The sequence below is a fragment of the Heptranchias perlo genome, chromosome 29 (assembly GCF_035084215.1).
Source record: "Heptranchias perlo isolate sHepPer1 chromosome 29, sHepPer1.hap1, whole genome shotgun sequence".
NCBI lineage: Eukaryota > Metazoa > Chordata > Chondrichthyes > Hexanchiformes > Hexanchidae > Heptranchias > Heptranchias perlo.
In genome coordinates this window covers 36382480-36398519 of record NC_090353.1, presented here as the reverse complement: position 1 = coordinate 36398519, position 16040 = coordinate 36382480, and the positions used below count along the sequence as shown (strand labels likewise).

The window sequence follows — 16040 nt, the reverse complement described above, 5'->3', positions numbered from 1 at the left end:
TGAGAAGGTGGGTAGGTGGGATTTGAGGGTTATGGGGGGTAGGTGGGATTGAGGGATATGGTGAGAAGGTGGGTAGGTGGGATTGAGGGATATGGTGAGAAGGTGCGTTCAGGGATACATTAAAAAAAGCAGGTAGGTAGGGTTGAGGGATATGGTGAATGGGTGGGGTTTAGGGATACGGTGAATGGGTGGGGTTTAGGGATACGGTGAATGGGTGGGGTTTAGGGATACGGTGAATGGGTGGGGTTTAGGGATACGGTGAATGGGTGGGGTTTAGGGATATGGTGAATGGTCTGGTAAGTGGGGTTGACCTCTGAGAAAAGGATGGACTTATTGAGATTGTTGTCTTTTCCCTGGTCCTAATAATAATTTTGTACTTAATTCCAATGTACCTCCAACATGAAGCTCCCACTCTCTGTGTCCTCTTTAAAGGTGGTTAATCTTCAGCCAGCTTTCCGTTTCCTCCATTTAAAAAGCGACAGTTTAATCCGCGAGGGAGGCTGTTATTTTTCTGCTCTTTAATTTGTGTGTGAGGTTGGCAGGAGGAGAGCAGACACTGCAATAAACAGACTGGAGAGTGTCCATAACAGCATTTAAAGATTCTAAGCACTCGGAGAGACCGTGTGGCTCCTAATCAAAGGGAGACTTTAACTGTCTTTAAACAGCTGAAATGTAAACCATTATCTGGGTTATACTGGGTACCACGACCCTTGTTCTATAAACATTTGGATATAAATCAATCTGTTGGACCCAATTTATGTAGAGTCTGCTGTACGATAGTATGATTCATACAGGCGAACCCAGGAGGAGGATATGTAACTGGGTGCATGTCTGAAAGAAAGTCTTGTGTTTATATCGCGCCATTCACCATCTCAGGACGTCCCAAAGCGCTTTACAGCCAATAAAGTGCTTTTGAAGTGATGTAATGTGGGGAAACGCGGCAGCCAATTTGCACACAGCAAGATCCCACAAACAGCAATGAGAAAATGACCAGATAATCTGTTTTTATTGACGTTGGTTGAGGGATAAATATGGACCAAGACACCAGGGAGAATTCTCCTGCTCTTCTTCCAATAGTGGCCGTGGCATCTTTTATGTCCACCTGAGAGGGCAGACGGGGCCTCGGATTAACATCTCATCTGAAAGACGGCACCTCCGACAGTGCAGCACTCCCTCAGTACGGACGCTGGGAGTGACAGCCTGGGTTATGGAGCTCAAGTCTTAAAGCAGGTCAATGGGTAGTGACCAGGCGCTGGAACCCTGGCTGTTTTTTTCCCTCCTTAACCTAGGGACAGAGGCCAGCTGTATTTTCCTGACTTGTGCCCTTACAGTCCGCTAACCCAGTACAGACTGGCAATCGAATCTGGACACTCCCTGGGTCTCATGGGCTCACAACATCAATTTATCGTTATTGATATCATTTCTTGTTCAGTTTAAATGTAAAGGAGCAGATCCCCACTTGGCACCCTGAGAAAAGTTAGAGAATTATGTTATTTTAGGGAATGTAGCTAACTCACCCAGGCAAAAGCACAGGCAGCCAGTCCAACATCCAACTAATCCAGTCCAAAATCCAACTAATCCAGTCCAACATCCGACTAATCCAGTCCAAAATCCAACTAATCCAGTCCAACATCCAACTAATCCAGTCCAAAATCCAACTAATCCAGTCCAACATCCAACTAATCCAGTCCAAAATCCAACTAATCCAGTCCAACATCCAACTAATCCAGTCCAAAATCCAACTAATCCAGTCCAACATCCAACTAATCCAGTCCAACATCCGACTAATCCAGTCCAAAATCCAACTAATCCAGTCCAAAATCCAACTAATCCAGTCCAAAATCCAACTAATCCAGTCCAAAATCCAACTAATCCAGTCCAAAATCCAACTAATCCAGTCCAAAATCCAACTAATCCAGTCCAACATCCGACTAATCCAGTCCAAAATCCAACTGATCCAGTCCAAAATCCATCTAATCCAGTCCAAAATCCAACTAATCCAGTCCAACATCCAACTAATCCAGTCCAACATCCAATTAATCCAGTCCAAAATCCATCTAATCCAGTCCAAAATCCAACTAATCCAGTCCAAAATCCAACTAATCCAGTCCAAAATCCAACTAATCCAGTCCAAAATCCAACTAATCCAGTCCAAAATCCAACTAATCCAGTCCAAAATCCAACTAATCCAGTCCAAAATCCAACTAATCCAGTCCAACATCCGACTAATCCAGTCCAAAATCCAACTGATCCAGTCCAAAATCCATCTAATCCAGTCCAAAATCCAACTAATCCAGTCCAACATCCAACTAATCCAGTCCAACATCCAACTAATCCAGTCCAAAATCCAACTCACCCAGTCCAAAATCCGACTCACCCAGTCCAACATCCGACTCACCCAGTCCAACATTACACTCACCCATTCCGACATCCGACTCACCCAGTATAAAATCTGACTCACCCAGTCCAAAATCCGACTCACCCAGTCCAACATCCGACTCACCCAGTCCAACATTACACTCACCCATTCCGACATCCGACTCACCCAGTATAAAATCTGACTCACCCATTCCGACATCCGACTCACCCAGTATAAAATCTGACTCACCCAGTCCGACATCCTCACACTCACCCAGTCCAACATTACACTCACCCAGTCCAACATCCAATTCACCCAGTCCAACATCACACTCACCCAGTCCGACATCCGACTCACCCAGTCCGACATCCTCACACTCACCCAGTCCAACATCACACTCACCCAGTCCAACATCACACTCACCCAGTCCAACATCCAATTCACCCAGTCCAACATCACACTCACCCATTCCGACATCCGACTCACCCAGTATAAAATCCGACTCACCCAGTATAAAATCTGACTCACCCAGTATAAAATCTGACTCACCCAGTCCAACATCCGACTCACCCAGTATAAAATCCGACTCACCCAGTATAAAATCTGACTCACCCAGTCCAACATCCGACTCACCCAATCCAATATCACACTCACCCAGTCCTGCATTCAACTCACTCGACTCAACATGTTATTCGCTCAGCCTGATATCCAACTGCATTTTGAACTGAATAGATGTTTTATATTGGACTTCATACTATATAATTTTGCTGCAAAATCTCAACCACACTTCATGCATCTGAAACATAACCTAGCTTGCCTCAGTGGGTAGCCCTGTGAGTCAGAAGGTTGTGGCTTCGAGTCCCACTCCAGAGACCTGAGTACACAATCCAGGCGTGATCTTTCAGATGAGACGTTAAACTGAGTCTCTGCCTGCCCTCTCAGGTGGACATAAAAGATCCCACGGCACTGTTTGAAGAAGAGCAGGGGAATTCTCCCCGGTGTCCTGGCCAACATTTATTCCTCAACCAACATCACTAAAAAAGAAATGATCTGGTCATTATCACATTGCTGCTTGTGGGATCTTGCTGTGCGCAAATTGGCTGCTGCATTTCCCTGTATTACAACAGTGACTACACTTCAAAAGTACTTCATTGACTTCAAAGCACTTTGGGATGTCCTGAGGTGGAGAAAGGCGCTATATAAATGCAAGTTCCTGCTTGCTTTTCTTTCTAAGACCTATGTGTTGTACGCAGCTACTGCTGGCCTAAAGTGAACTTGCTGGGATTTGCTAAGTGTGTCAGCCCGTGTTCCCAGCCACCAACCTCAACAAATCTTGGCAAGTTTACTTTTGGGCTGCAGGGGGCTGTGTGGGACCTGGGTATCAGGGGCTGTGTGGGACCTGGGTATCAGGGGCTGTGTGGGACCTGGGTATCAGGGGCTGTGTGGGACCTGGGCATCAGGGGCTGTGTGGGACCTGGGTAACAGGGGCTGTGTGGGAACTGGGTATCAGGGGCTGTGTGGGACCTGGGTATCAGGGGCTGTGTGGGACCTGGGTAACAGGGGCTGTGTGGGACCTGGGTATCAGGGGCTGTGTGGGACCTGGGTATCAGGGGCTGTGTGGGACCTGGGCATCAGGGGCTGTGTGGGACCTGGGTATCAGGGGCTGTGTGGGACCTGGGTATCAGGGGCTGTGTGGGACCTGGGTATCAGGGGCTGTGTGGGACCTGGGTATCAGGGGCTGTGTGGGACCTGGGTATCAGGGGCTGTGTGGGACCTGGGTATCAGGGGCTGTGTGGGACCTGGGTATCAGGGGCTGTGTGGGACCTGGGCATCAGGGGCTGTGTGGGACCTGGGCAACAGGGGCTGTGTGGGAACTGGGTATCAGGGGCTGTGTGGGACCTGGGTATCAGGGGCTGTGTGGGACCTGGGTATCAGGGGCTGAGTGGGACCTGGGTATCAGGGGCTGTGTGGGACCTGGGTATCAGGGGCTGTGTGGGACCTGGGTATCAGGGGCTGTGTGGGACCTGGGTATCAGGGGCTGTGTGGGACCTGGGTATCAGGGGCTGTGTGGGACCTGGGTATCAGGGGCTGTGTGGGACCTGGGTATCAGGGGCTGCTGCCACTAACATGGGTGTCGCTGTAACAGAAAAGAAGCTGTAACTTCAATTCCAGCTTTAAACTAGTTTGAATCTCTCTCAAACAGTCCCGATCCTTCGGCAAAAGACATTTTGTTCAGTGTGTCTCTCAAAGAGTTAATGTGGTGCTGCCGATAATATTTGGTTTGCTGATAAATATCAGTGCTTTATGAATATTTACAGAATAGGTGAACATTGTGCACACACATTAAGATCTGTCGGAGTGGGGGAAGGGGAGGGCTGGGCGTTCGCACTTAGAAAACTGTCAAACCACGCTGTGAGTCCAAGACAAGGGCACTGAGCAGCCGTCTGCAGGCAGAAAACCAGCTGATTCTCTTCGTAGAAAATTCAGCTCCAGACTGAGTCACAGTAAAGACTTTGCAAGTGGAAAAGGAAAGGAAGGGACTTTATAAAACTCAGGAGAGTTTTTCTTCACACCAGACAAATGCTGCCCTAAAAGTGAATCCTTCAACCTTCGTACGTGGCAGACGGGTAGGAAAATATCATTAACTTGTAAAAGCTTTTAGCTCATGAGCTCCTTCGGTTTCATTTAAAGTTGCTGATACGGGGGGAGCAGCTCTCCCTGACTGTGTGGCAATTTACTGAAGTTAATTTTCTTGGTTAGACCACACTTAAGAGTATGTTCCACAGTTCTGGTCTCCATATAATTAAAAAGGAGATAGAGGCACTGGAGAAGGTGTGAGAAAAAGATTTACAAGAATGATAGAGGTGGTAGAGGCAGGGACCCTCAACTCTTTTAAAAAGTACCTGGACCTGCACCTAAAGTGCTGTAAGCTGCAGGGCTACGGATCGAGTGCTGGAAGGTGGGATTAGAATGGGCACCTGGCTGTTCTTCGAGCCGGCACGGACACGATGGGCCGAATGGCCCCCTTCTGTGCTGTATCTTTTCTATGGTTCTATGGTTCTATGATACCAGAACTGAGAGGTTAGAGCTATCAGGAAAGGCTGAACAGGCTGGGGCTCTTTTCTCTACAAAAGAGAAGGCTGAGGGGTGACCTGATAGAGATCTTTAAGATTATGAAAGGGTTTGATAGGGTAGACGTAGAGAAATTGTTTTTGCATGTGGGGGAGACCAAAACTGGGGGTCATAAATATAAGATAGTCACTAATAAATCCGATAGGGAATTCAGGAGAAACTTCTTTACTGAGAGAGTGGTGAGAATGTGGAACTCGCTCCCACATGGAGTAGTTGAGGTGAATAGTGTAGATACATTTAAGGGGAAGCTGGAGAAACACATGAGGGAGAAAGGAATAGAAGGTTATGCTGATAGGGTGAGATGAAGTAGGGAGGGAGGAGACTCGTGTGGAGCATAAACACCGGCATGGCCTGTTTCCGTGCTGTAAATTCTATGTAATTCTATGAAGTGTTTTTCTTCTCGAAACTTTAGTCATTAAATGTCTGATAGTTCCATTTTTTTAAAAAAAGGAAGTTTTCTCTTCTCTGTTTTTAGTAGGTCTTTTTTTCCCTTCTCATGCATTCCTCTCCCCAATGATTCGGTGGTTGGGTGGGGTGGAGGGTGATTGGGAGTCCACGTGGTCGTTATAGACCAGGAATTTCCCAGGTTTCATCCATGCTCTGTGTTGAGTTTGCTGATCTGTAGCAGGCTCTACAATTGGCTTCAGTATCCCAATCGCTATCCTGTGACTCTCAGCTGGGTGTGGTCATCGAGGGAGGGCCGTGCTTGGCTGCGATGCCAGCCATAGTTAAATAGCTTGCCAATGCTCACTGTCTGGACTCGGAATGGGCATTCGGGTGAGGGAAGGGAGGGTGCCTGCAGAATCTGTACGCAGCACGGCCTTGAGGGGAGGGAGGAGAAAGAGAGAGACTCTGTCCTGGTGAACATGCCATTTTTTTCAATTACTCGCTGCTTGTAACTTTACCTGCGCAAGATCAGGTAGCCCTGCTCAGACCAGGGCCAGAATCGGGAGGGTCCCGGTCTTTATGGATCAGTCCCACATTGGGGAGGGGTCTTTAGCAATGTGAGCTACTGGGAGAAACACCCTCACTCGGCCCCCTAATGACCCAGGAACTTGTTGCTCTTCGACGTACCGACTCAGCAGTTTTCTGTTGTTGGAGGGTGCGAGGGGAGTTAGTCTTTGTGTCAGCTCCTCTTCGGCGATTAATGACGGCGATGGGTGGGGAACCTTTTCACATCTGCAAAATAATAAATCAAACATTGATCAAATCCCTTCATAGCCTCTCCCCTCCCTATCTCTGTGACCGCCTCCAGCCCTACAACCCTCCGAGATCTCTGCGCTCCTCCAATTCTGGCCTCTTGCGCACCCCCTGATTTTCGTCACTCCACCATTGGCGGCCGTGCCTTCAGCTGCCTGGGCCCTAAGCTCTGGAATTCCCTCCCTAAACCTCTCCGCCTCTCTCTCCTCCTTTAAGACGCTCCTTAAAACCTACCTCTTTGACCAAGCTTTTGGTCGCCTGTCCCAATATCTCCTTCTTTGGCTCGGTGTCAAATTTTGTTTGATAATCGCTCCTGTGAAGCGCCTTGGGACGTTTTACTACATTCAAGGCGCTATATAAATGCAAGTTGTTATTGAAATTACACAGCAAATCCTGATGGAGAAAGGAACAGTTTTCCAGAATTTTCTTCTCCCATGAGTCATGCAAGTTGTTTATTACTAAAAAAATAACCGGGATGGGCGGAGACTCTGTGGAAGGCCAAATCTCTTTCTCCGTCAGTACTGGAGACAATTGTGAGTAATTACTGTGAGATAAAAGTAGGAGCCTGTTCAGAGCTAGGAATGATTAATGTGAAGAATTTCAGCCAGATTATTTTATGGATATGATCATCCAGTTAATGTAATTATTGGCCTGGGAGAATTAAAATCAGTTTCTATTTGCTTGACTTTGGTGCCAGAATTAGTTTCAAGTTGTGGGGATTCCCGTCTCTGACATGCAGTGAATTCGATTAGTACTGACTTCTTTCTCATCCAGCAACCAACTTAAAATCCAGATTGGGCAACGAAGATGAAGATTTTGCCATTGTAGAATCATAGAATGGTTACAGCACTGAAGGAAGCCATTCGGCCCATCGAGCCTGTGCCAGCTCTTTGTAAGAGCAATCCAGTTAGTCCCACTCCCCCACTCTTTCCCCATAGCCCTGAAAATTTTTTCCCTTCAAGTAATAATCCAATTCCTTTTTGAAAGCCACGATTGAATCTGCTTCCACCGTCCTTTCAGGCAGCGCATTCCAGATCAGAACAACTTGCTGCATAAAAAAGTTTTTCCTCATGTCGCCTTTGGTTCTTTTGCCAATCACCTTAAACCTGTGTTCTCTGGTTCTCAACCCTTCTGCCAATGGGAACAGTTTCTCTGTATTTACTTTATCTAAACCCGTCATGATTTTAAACACTTCTATCAAATCTCCTCTCAACCTTCTCCGCTCAAAGGAGAACAACCCCAGCTTCTCCAGTCTATCCACGTAACTGAAGTCTCTCATCCCTGGAACCATTCAAGTAAATCTTTTCTGCAACCTCGCTAAGACCTTCACGTCCTTCCTAAACTGCAGTGCCCAGAAATGGACACTATACTCCAGCTGTGGCCGAACCAGTGTTTTATAAAGGTTCATCATAACTTCCTTGCTTTTGTACTCTATGCCTCTATTTATAAAGCCCAGGATCCCGTATGCTTTTTTAACCACTTTCTCATTGTTCGGATTGTACTGTATGTCAAACTCCATGCACACTGTCAAATATGGAATTGCTTAAATACAGAGTAAAGCTCCCTCTAGTCCCATCAAACACTCCCAGGACAGGTACAGCTGGGTTAGATACAGAGTAATGCTCCCTCTACACTGTCCCATCAAACACTCCCAGGGCAGGTACAGCACGAGTTAGATACAGAGTAAAGCTCCCTCCACACTGTCCCATCAAACACTCCCAGGACAGGTACAGCACGGGTTAGATACAGAGTAAAGCTCCCTCTACACTGTCCCATCAAACACTTCCAGGGCAGGTACAGCATGAGTTAGATACAGAGTAAAGCTCCCTCTACACTGTCCCATCAAACACTCCCAGGGCAGGTACAGCACGGGTTAGATACAGAGTAAAGCTCCCTCTATTCTGCAAATATTAACACATTCCCTGTGAACAACTGTGAATAGTAAATAAGGTTAAAGGACTGAGTGAGACAGGCAGCATGTGTGGTTACTATACTTCATTACAATACTTCCGGTTACTTTATACTATATAAATGCGCTTCAAAATCTCAACCGCACTTCATGCCTCTGAAATCTAGCACTTGATGTCAGTTTGGCTCAGTGGGTAGCCCTCTTGACTGAGTTAGAAAGGCCATGGGTTCAAGTCCCACTCCAGAGACTTGAGCACATACTTCAAGCTGACACTCCCGGTGCAGTAATGAGGGAGTGCAGTACTGTCAGAGGTGCTGTCTTTGGGATGAGACCTTAAACCAAGGCCCCGTCTGCCCTCAAAGGTAGATGTAAAAGATCCCATGGCCACGAATGCAAAGAAGCGCAGGGGAGTTCTCCCCAGTGTCCTGGGCCAACATTTATCCCACTACCAACATCACCATAAACAGATCAGCTGGTTATTCATCTCAATGCTGCTTGTGGGATCTTACCGTGTGGAAAATGGCTGCCGTGTCGGTCTTCATTATAACATTTCAAAGCAATTAATTGGGTGTGAAGTGTTTTGGGACATTTCTGAGTGCTGGAGTACGTCACTTTTCATCAAAGAAGACTGCAATAAAAAAATTTTAAAAATTGTAGCTGGAGGGGCTGATCCTGGCAAGCAGAAAAGGCATTTGTCATCAGAGGTGCTCAGTTGATTTACAGCCCTGGGACCTGAAGCCAGGCCAACATTATCTTAGTCTCACTGATACAGAGATCGAGTGCCAGCCAATCTTGTGGGGGTGAAGCCGAACAGAGGCTCGGAGACAGACCAAGATCATAAGGCCAAGGTTTGAAATATCTCTCGCTCTATTTTTTTGCCTCAGGAATGAATGTCAGCTTGTGTGAAACTTGGCGCAGCTCCTAAGCAATCCACGTTTTTTATTTTAAATGTAATCCATTAATCAGATACGGGCAAAGGGAAATACCTGCAGAATGTGCAGCATTGTCAACTCCCGATGAAAACTTTAATAACCTTCTCCGTTTATTACCGTTCTAGAGACTTGAGCACATAATCCAGACAGACACTCACTCAGTACACAACTGAGGGAGCGCTGCACTGTCGGGGGTGACGTCTTTCAGATGAGATATTAAACTGAGGCCCCGTCTGTCTGTTCAGGCGATTGTTAATAATCCCATGGCATTGTTTAACGAAGACTAGGCTTGTATTCCCTTGAATATAGAAGATTAAGGGATGATCTAATTGAGATGTTTAAGATGATTAAAGGATTTGATAGGGTAGATAGAGAGAAACTATTTCCTCTGGTGGGAGAGTCCAGAACAGGGGGGAGTAACCTTAAAATGAGAGCTAGGCCGTTCAGGGGTGATGTCGGGAAGCACTTCTTCACACAATGAGTAGTGGGAATCTGGAATACTCTCCCTCAAAAAGCTGTTGAGACTGGGGGTCAATTCAAAATTTTAAAACTGAGATTGATAGATTTTTGTTAGGCGAGGCTATTAAGGGATACAGCACCAAGGTGGGGAAATGGATTTAAGATACAGATCAGCCATGATCTAGTGAATGGCGGAACAGGCTCAAAGGGCTGACTGACCTCCTTCTGTTTCTATGTCCCAGCCAATGTTGCTCCCTCAAAAACAGATGAACCAGTCGTTAGCTCCTCGCTGTTTCTGGGATCTTGCTATGTGCAAAATGGCTGGTGCATTTGCCTTCATGTGTGTCAGCTGTAACTCAGTGGGCAGCACTCTCGCCTCTGAGTCAGACAGTTGTGGGTTCAAGTCCCACTCCAGAGACATGAGCACATAATCCAGGCTGACACTCCCAGTGCCAGTACTGAGGGAGTGCTGCACTGTCGGAGGTGCCGTCTTTCGGATGAAACGTTAAACCGAGACCTCATCTGCCCACTTGGATGGATGTAAAATATCCCACGGGCACTATTTCGAAGAAGAGCAGGGGAGTTCTGGGCCAATATTTATCCCTCAAACAACATCACTAAAACAGATGATCTGGTCATTTATCACATTGCTATTTATCACATTGCTATTTGTGGGATCTTGCTGTGCGCAAATTGGCTGTCAGTTTTCCCACATTACAACAGTGACTACATTTCAAAAAGTACTTCATTGGCTGTGAAGCGCTTTGGGACATCCTGAGGTCATGAAAGACGCTGTAGAAATGCAAGTCTGTCTTTTCGTACCTGAAGCTGATCCCTCCAGTACTGTTACTCTCTCATTATATCCAGATCCGTATTGTTTTTCAATGATTCCAGCTGGCAGATTATTCCAATCATGTATCACTCTTTGACTAACGTACTACACGAATATCTATTTTAAACTATTCCTCACTAATTTACATTTTAAGGACCTGTTTCCTTTGCTTAATTTGAAGTAATATTCTGGGTTGAGTGTGACAATACCATTCAGTATTTTACATATCTCTGTATGGACAGCTGACCAGGCAATTCATCCAACTTGGGTTCTGGACCCTCGGTGAGGAGGCTCCTGGGAGATTTGGCAGGGCTAAGAATCTAAGTTGATTGATGCTAAACTTGTCCAAACAACGCAGAGCATCAGTCAACAAAGCCAATACAATGTTGAACAACAATAGACAAAATAACAACAACCTAACCCGTGCTGTACCTGCCCTGGGAGTGTTTGATGGGACAGTGTGGAGGGAGCTTTACTCTGTATCTAACCCGTGCTGTACCTGCCCTGGGAGTGTTTGATGGGACAGTGTAGAGGGAGCTTTACTCTGTATCTAACCCGTGCTGTACCTGCCCTGGGAGTGTTTGATGGTACCATGTCGAGGGAGCTTTACTCTGTATCTAACCCGTGCTGTACCTGCCCTGGGAGTGTTTGATGGGACCTTGTAGAGGAAGCTTTACTCTGTATCTAACCCGTGCAGTACCTGCCCTGGGAGTGTTTGATGGAACCATGTAGAGGGAGCTTTACTCTGTATCTAACCCGTGCTGTACCTGCCCTGGGAGTGTTTGATGGGACCTTGTAGAGGGAGCTTTACTCTGTATCTAACCCATGCTGTACCTGCCCTGGGAGTGTTTGATGGGTCATTGTAGATGGAGCTTTACTCTGTGTCTAACCCGTGCTGTCCCTGCCCTGGGAGTGTTTGATGGGACCATGTAGAGGGAGCTTTACTCTGTATCTAACCCGTGCTGTACCTGCCCTGGGAGTGTTTAATGGGACCGTGTAGAGGGAGCTTTACTCTGTATCTAACCCATGCTGTACCTGCCCAGGGAGTGTTTAATGGGACAGTGTAGAGGGAGCTTTACTCTGTATCTAACCCATGCTGTACCTGCCCTGGGAGTGTTTGATGGGACCGTGTAGAGGGAGCTTTACTCTGTATCTAACCCGTGCTGTAGTGTTTGAATTGGAAAATGTCATATTCTCTGGAACTAACATCTCTGACCTCGAGGAGCTGAATAATTACATTTTTGTTACATTTCCTTCCGGAACGTTCCTTCAAGCATCCTCAGAACGCCTTATCAACTTAATCAGCACATTGGAACAGGAGTAGGCCATTCAGCCCCTCGAGCCTGTTCCGCCATTTTATTGGCTGATGTTAACTCCTTTTACCCACCTTGGTTCTATATCCCTTAATCCCCTTCCCTAACAAAAATCTATCAATCTCAGTTTTGAAATTTTCAATTGACCCCCAGCCTCAACAGCTTTTTGGGGGGAGAGAGTTCTAGATTTCCACTCCCCTTTGTGTGAAGAAGTGCTTCCTGACATCACCCCTGAACGGCCTGGCTCTAATTTTAAGATTATTCCCCCTCGTTCTGGACTCCCCCACCAGAGGAAATAGTTTCTCTCTATCTACCCTATCAAATCCTTTAATCATCTGAAACACCTCCATTCGGTCACCCCTTACTCTTGCATGCTCTCCATCCTTCTAGCCCTTTCTCCCTCAAGTGCTTATCTAGCTGCCCCTTAAATGCAGCAAAAGTCTGTGGTGACCTCGGATGTTTGCAATTGCTGGAGGTGCTAGTCAACCTCGTAAACAAGCACATTTATCCCGCCTCGCTGAGGAAATGTTTTCACGGAATCTCTACCCCTGCCCAATCTTTGGGGAATTGCCTGTCCTGCCGAGCTCTCCGTAACTGTTCCGTTCTGGAAGCCTCCAGCTCGTATTTGCTTCGCGTAAGTTTTAAAACACTTGAAATGTTCTTTTCTTTTTTGCTTGCGTTTAATTCCATTGCTTACGATTCACAACCTTTCTGGAGTAAAACTCTTCTCTGACCACGCGGTGAGTTTTTTTTGATACATGTATATATAATTTTTTTTAAAAAGCTGACCTATGTTTCTATAGCACCTAATCCCATTGCTCAGGAATGTCTCAATGTTCTTCTCAATGAGCTACTTTGACATCCAACCCCCTTCTGCGCACAGCAAGATCCCCCAATCAGCAATGGGATTGGTGACAAGGTAGTTAGGTGTGGCTCAGTGGGTAGCACTCTGGCCTCTGCGTCTGAAGGTTGTGGGATTGAGTCCCACTGCAGGGACTTGAGCTAAAAATCCAGCCTGACATTCCCCGTGCAGTACTGAGGGAGCGCTGCACTGTCGGAGGGTCAGTACTGAGGGAGCGCTGCACTGTCGGAGGGTCAGTACTGAGGGAGCGCTGCACTGTCGGAGGGTCAGTACTGAGGGAGCGCTGCACTGTCGGAGGGTCAGTACTGAGGGAGCGCTGCACTGTCGGAGGGTCAGTACTGAGGGAGCGCTGCACTGTCGGAGGGTCGGTACTGAGGGAGCGCTGCACTGTCGGAGGGTCGGTACTGAGGGAGCGCTGCACTGTCGGAGGGTCAGTACTGAGGGAGCGCTGCACTGTCGGAGGGTCGGTACTGAGGGAGCGCTGCACTGTCGGAGGGTCGGTACTGAGGGAGCGCTGCACTGTCGGAGGGTCAGTACTGAGGGAGCGCTGCACTGTCGGAGGGTCAGTACTGAGAGAGCGCCGCACTGTCGGAGGGTCAGTACTGAGGGAGCGCCTCACTGTCGGAGGGTCAGTACTGAGGGAGCGCTGCACTGTCGGAGGGTCAGTACTGAGAGAGCGCCGCACTGTCGGAGGGTCAGTACTGAGGGAGCGCCGCACTGTCGGAGGGTCAGTACTGACGGAGCGCCGCACTGTCGGAAGTGCTGTCTTTCCGATGAGATGTTAAACCGAGACCCCATCTGCCCTTTCAGGTGGACGTAAAAGATCTCATGGCCACTATTTCGAAGAAGAGTAGGGGAGTTCTCCCCGGTGTCCTGGCCCTCAACCAAGACCACTAAAAAACAGATTATCTGGTCATTTATCTCATTGCTGTTTGTGGGATTTTAGAATCTTGCAGCATAGAAGGAGGCCATTCGGCCCATCATGCCTGTGCCGGATCTTTTAAAGAGCCATCTATTTAGTCCCACTCTCCCTGCTCTTTCCCCACAGCCCTGCAATTCTTGGCTGCTACATTTCCCTACATTACAACACTGACTACATTTCAGAAATGCTTCATTGGCTGTGAAGTGCCTCAGGACGTCCCGAGAACGAGAAAAGTGCGATTCTAATAGCGGGATGAATCGCGGCTTTTAATTCCCCCTCTTTGCGCCTTTAGTTAAACATACAATAATAAAGGCTCTGATTGTTCCATTGTAATCTATCAATAACAACCTTATCACAATTGGCAAACATAACAACGCAAATGAATCGATCTGTCCCTAAAACAAGACTTGGCTTCATAATCTGTTAAATGCCGTAAAGGCAAGAAAACATTAAAAGCTTTCTTGAAACAAAAGGGTGTTGAACCCTTGCTGTTTGACTTATTACAGGGTGATTTATCACAGTGCAGCTTGCTTGCCATGTGACGGAAACACTGGCGCCTCGGAACGAACTCTGCACAGCCTTCAGTCTCTCTGCTGACCCCGAAATCACACTCTTCCTGTTGGGACATGTGAGTTACGTAGGATTAGAGAGGTGACGGACTGATGTACACGTGGGCATGCGTAGCGTAGCGGTCACGTTACTGGACTAATAATCCAGGGAGCACAAGTTCAAACCCCACCCACGGCAGTGTGTGAATTTGAATTCAGTTTACAAAATATCTGGAATTTAAAAAAGCTGTTATCAGCAAAAATCACCACGAAACTGTCGGATTGAAAACCCCAACCGGTTCACTGGTGTCCTTTAGGAAACCTGCTGTCCTTACCCAGTCTGGCCTATATGTGACTCCAGTCCCACAGCCTCGTTCCTCCCTACCTCTGTAACCTCCTCCAGCCCTACAACCGCCTGAGCTCCTTGAATTCTGGCCTCTTGCGCATTCCTGATTTTCATTGCTCCATTGTTGGCGGCCGTGCCTTCAGCTGCCTAGGCCCTAAGCTCTGGAATTACCTCTCTGCCTCTCTGCCTCTCTCTCCTCCTTTAAGATGCTCCTATGCTCCTTAAAACTCACCTCTTTGGCCAAGCTATCTCCTTATGTGGCTCAGTGTCAAAGTTTGTTTGAGAATCGCTCCTGTGAAGCGCCTTGGGACGTTTTACTACATTAAGGGTGCTATATAAATGCAAGTTGTTGTCTCAGTCCCCAGGAGTGGTGGCCAGCTCTTTAAACATGGGGGGCATCACAGCCGTGCCCGATCCTGCCCTGACCAAAGCCACCTGCACTGGGCAGTGGTCAGGAACGGGAAGCTCGGCTGCTTTTCCTCTCTCTAATTCAGCAGAGTTGTTTGGCCGGTGGTAGCGTCCCAAACCCCAAACTCCAACCCCAACCCAGATCAGCCAACTCAGCTCTGACCCAGGATGGAACCTGGGACCTTTCTGATCTGCGTGGCTCAGAACCACACCCCGTTTAAATGGGAAGGTCTGAAGTAAAATCTCTGGCCTAGAAATTTGATTGCACAGTGCCCGTTTTTTGGGCCGAAAATGGGGGCAGAGGTGTCCAATATGGTGCGCAGTGTGCGTGCGCTCAGTCTGGGCGGCCATGCGCCCGCATGCCATATTGGTTAGAGCGGCCTGTAGTCGCCCAGGGCGCTCGCCTGAAACAAGTGTTAGGCCCCGTTGTCGATGCAAATTGCGGGGAGCTGAACCCCTTGTTTCAGTACCCCTTTGCCAAATTGGGTCATGACTGAATGTCGTGTGCGCAGGGCGGGCCGCGGTCAGTTTCCTGGGGCGCACGGCAGCCAAACCAGACTTCCTTAAAGGGGCCGCTGGAGGCTGCCATGAGAAAGCTAAGTACTTAGCTGAAGGTGGAGTCTGAAGGTGCGCTCCTACTCCTCCTGACTCCACAGATTTGAGATTTCCCACTCCGGAGACTTGAACGCATAATCCAGGCCGACACTCCCAGTGCAGTACTGAGGGAGTGCTGCACTGTCGGAGGGGCCGCCTTTCAGATGAGACTTTAAACTGAGGCCCCGTCTGCCCTCTCAGATGGACGTAAAAGATCCCACGGC

General features: G+C 47.8%; 1 protein-coding gene and 1 long non-coding RNA gene across 5 annotated transcripts in view; one reads left to right on the top strand and one right to left on the bottom strand.

Moving 5' to 3' along the window:
- The window catches only part of LOC137299637 (uncharacterized), a 49803-nt gene that overhangs the window by 22390 nt on the left and 11373 nt on the right, over positions 1–16040 (bottom strand). Inside the window, exons 1-3 of one of the 3 annotated variants that reach the window (XR_010957960.1) lie at positions 14425–14506; positions 9110–9228; positions 4440–6670 (exon numbers count right to left, since the gene is read on the bottom strand). This is a non-coding gene — a long non-coding RNA (uncharacterized lncRNA). Of the gene's footprint in view, positions 1–4439; positions 6671–9109; positions 9229–14424; positions 14507–16040 lie in introns of those variants that run through there. The other 2 variants (XR_010957961.1, XR_010957959.1) reach the window with 2 other exon arrangements.
- LOC137299633 (3',5'-cyclic-AMP phosphodiesterase 4C-like) overlaps positions 4585–16040 on the top strand; it is a 221160-nt gene continuing 209704 nt past the window's right edge. For both annotated transcript variants that reach the window (XM_067968541.1, XM_067968539.1), the window contains exon 1: positions 4585–4986. The gene's annotated coding sequence lies outside the window, so the exon portion shown is untranslated. The remainder of the gene's footprint in view (positions 4987–16040) is intronic.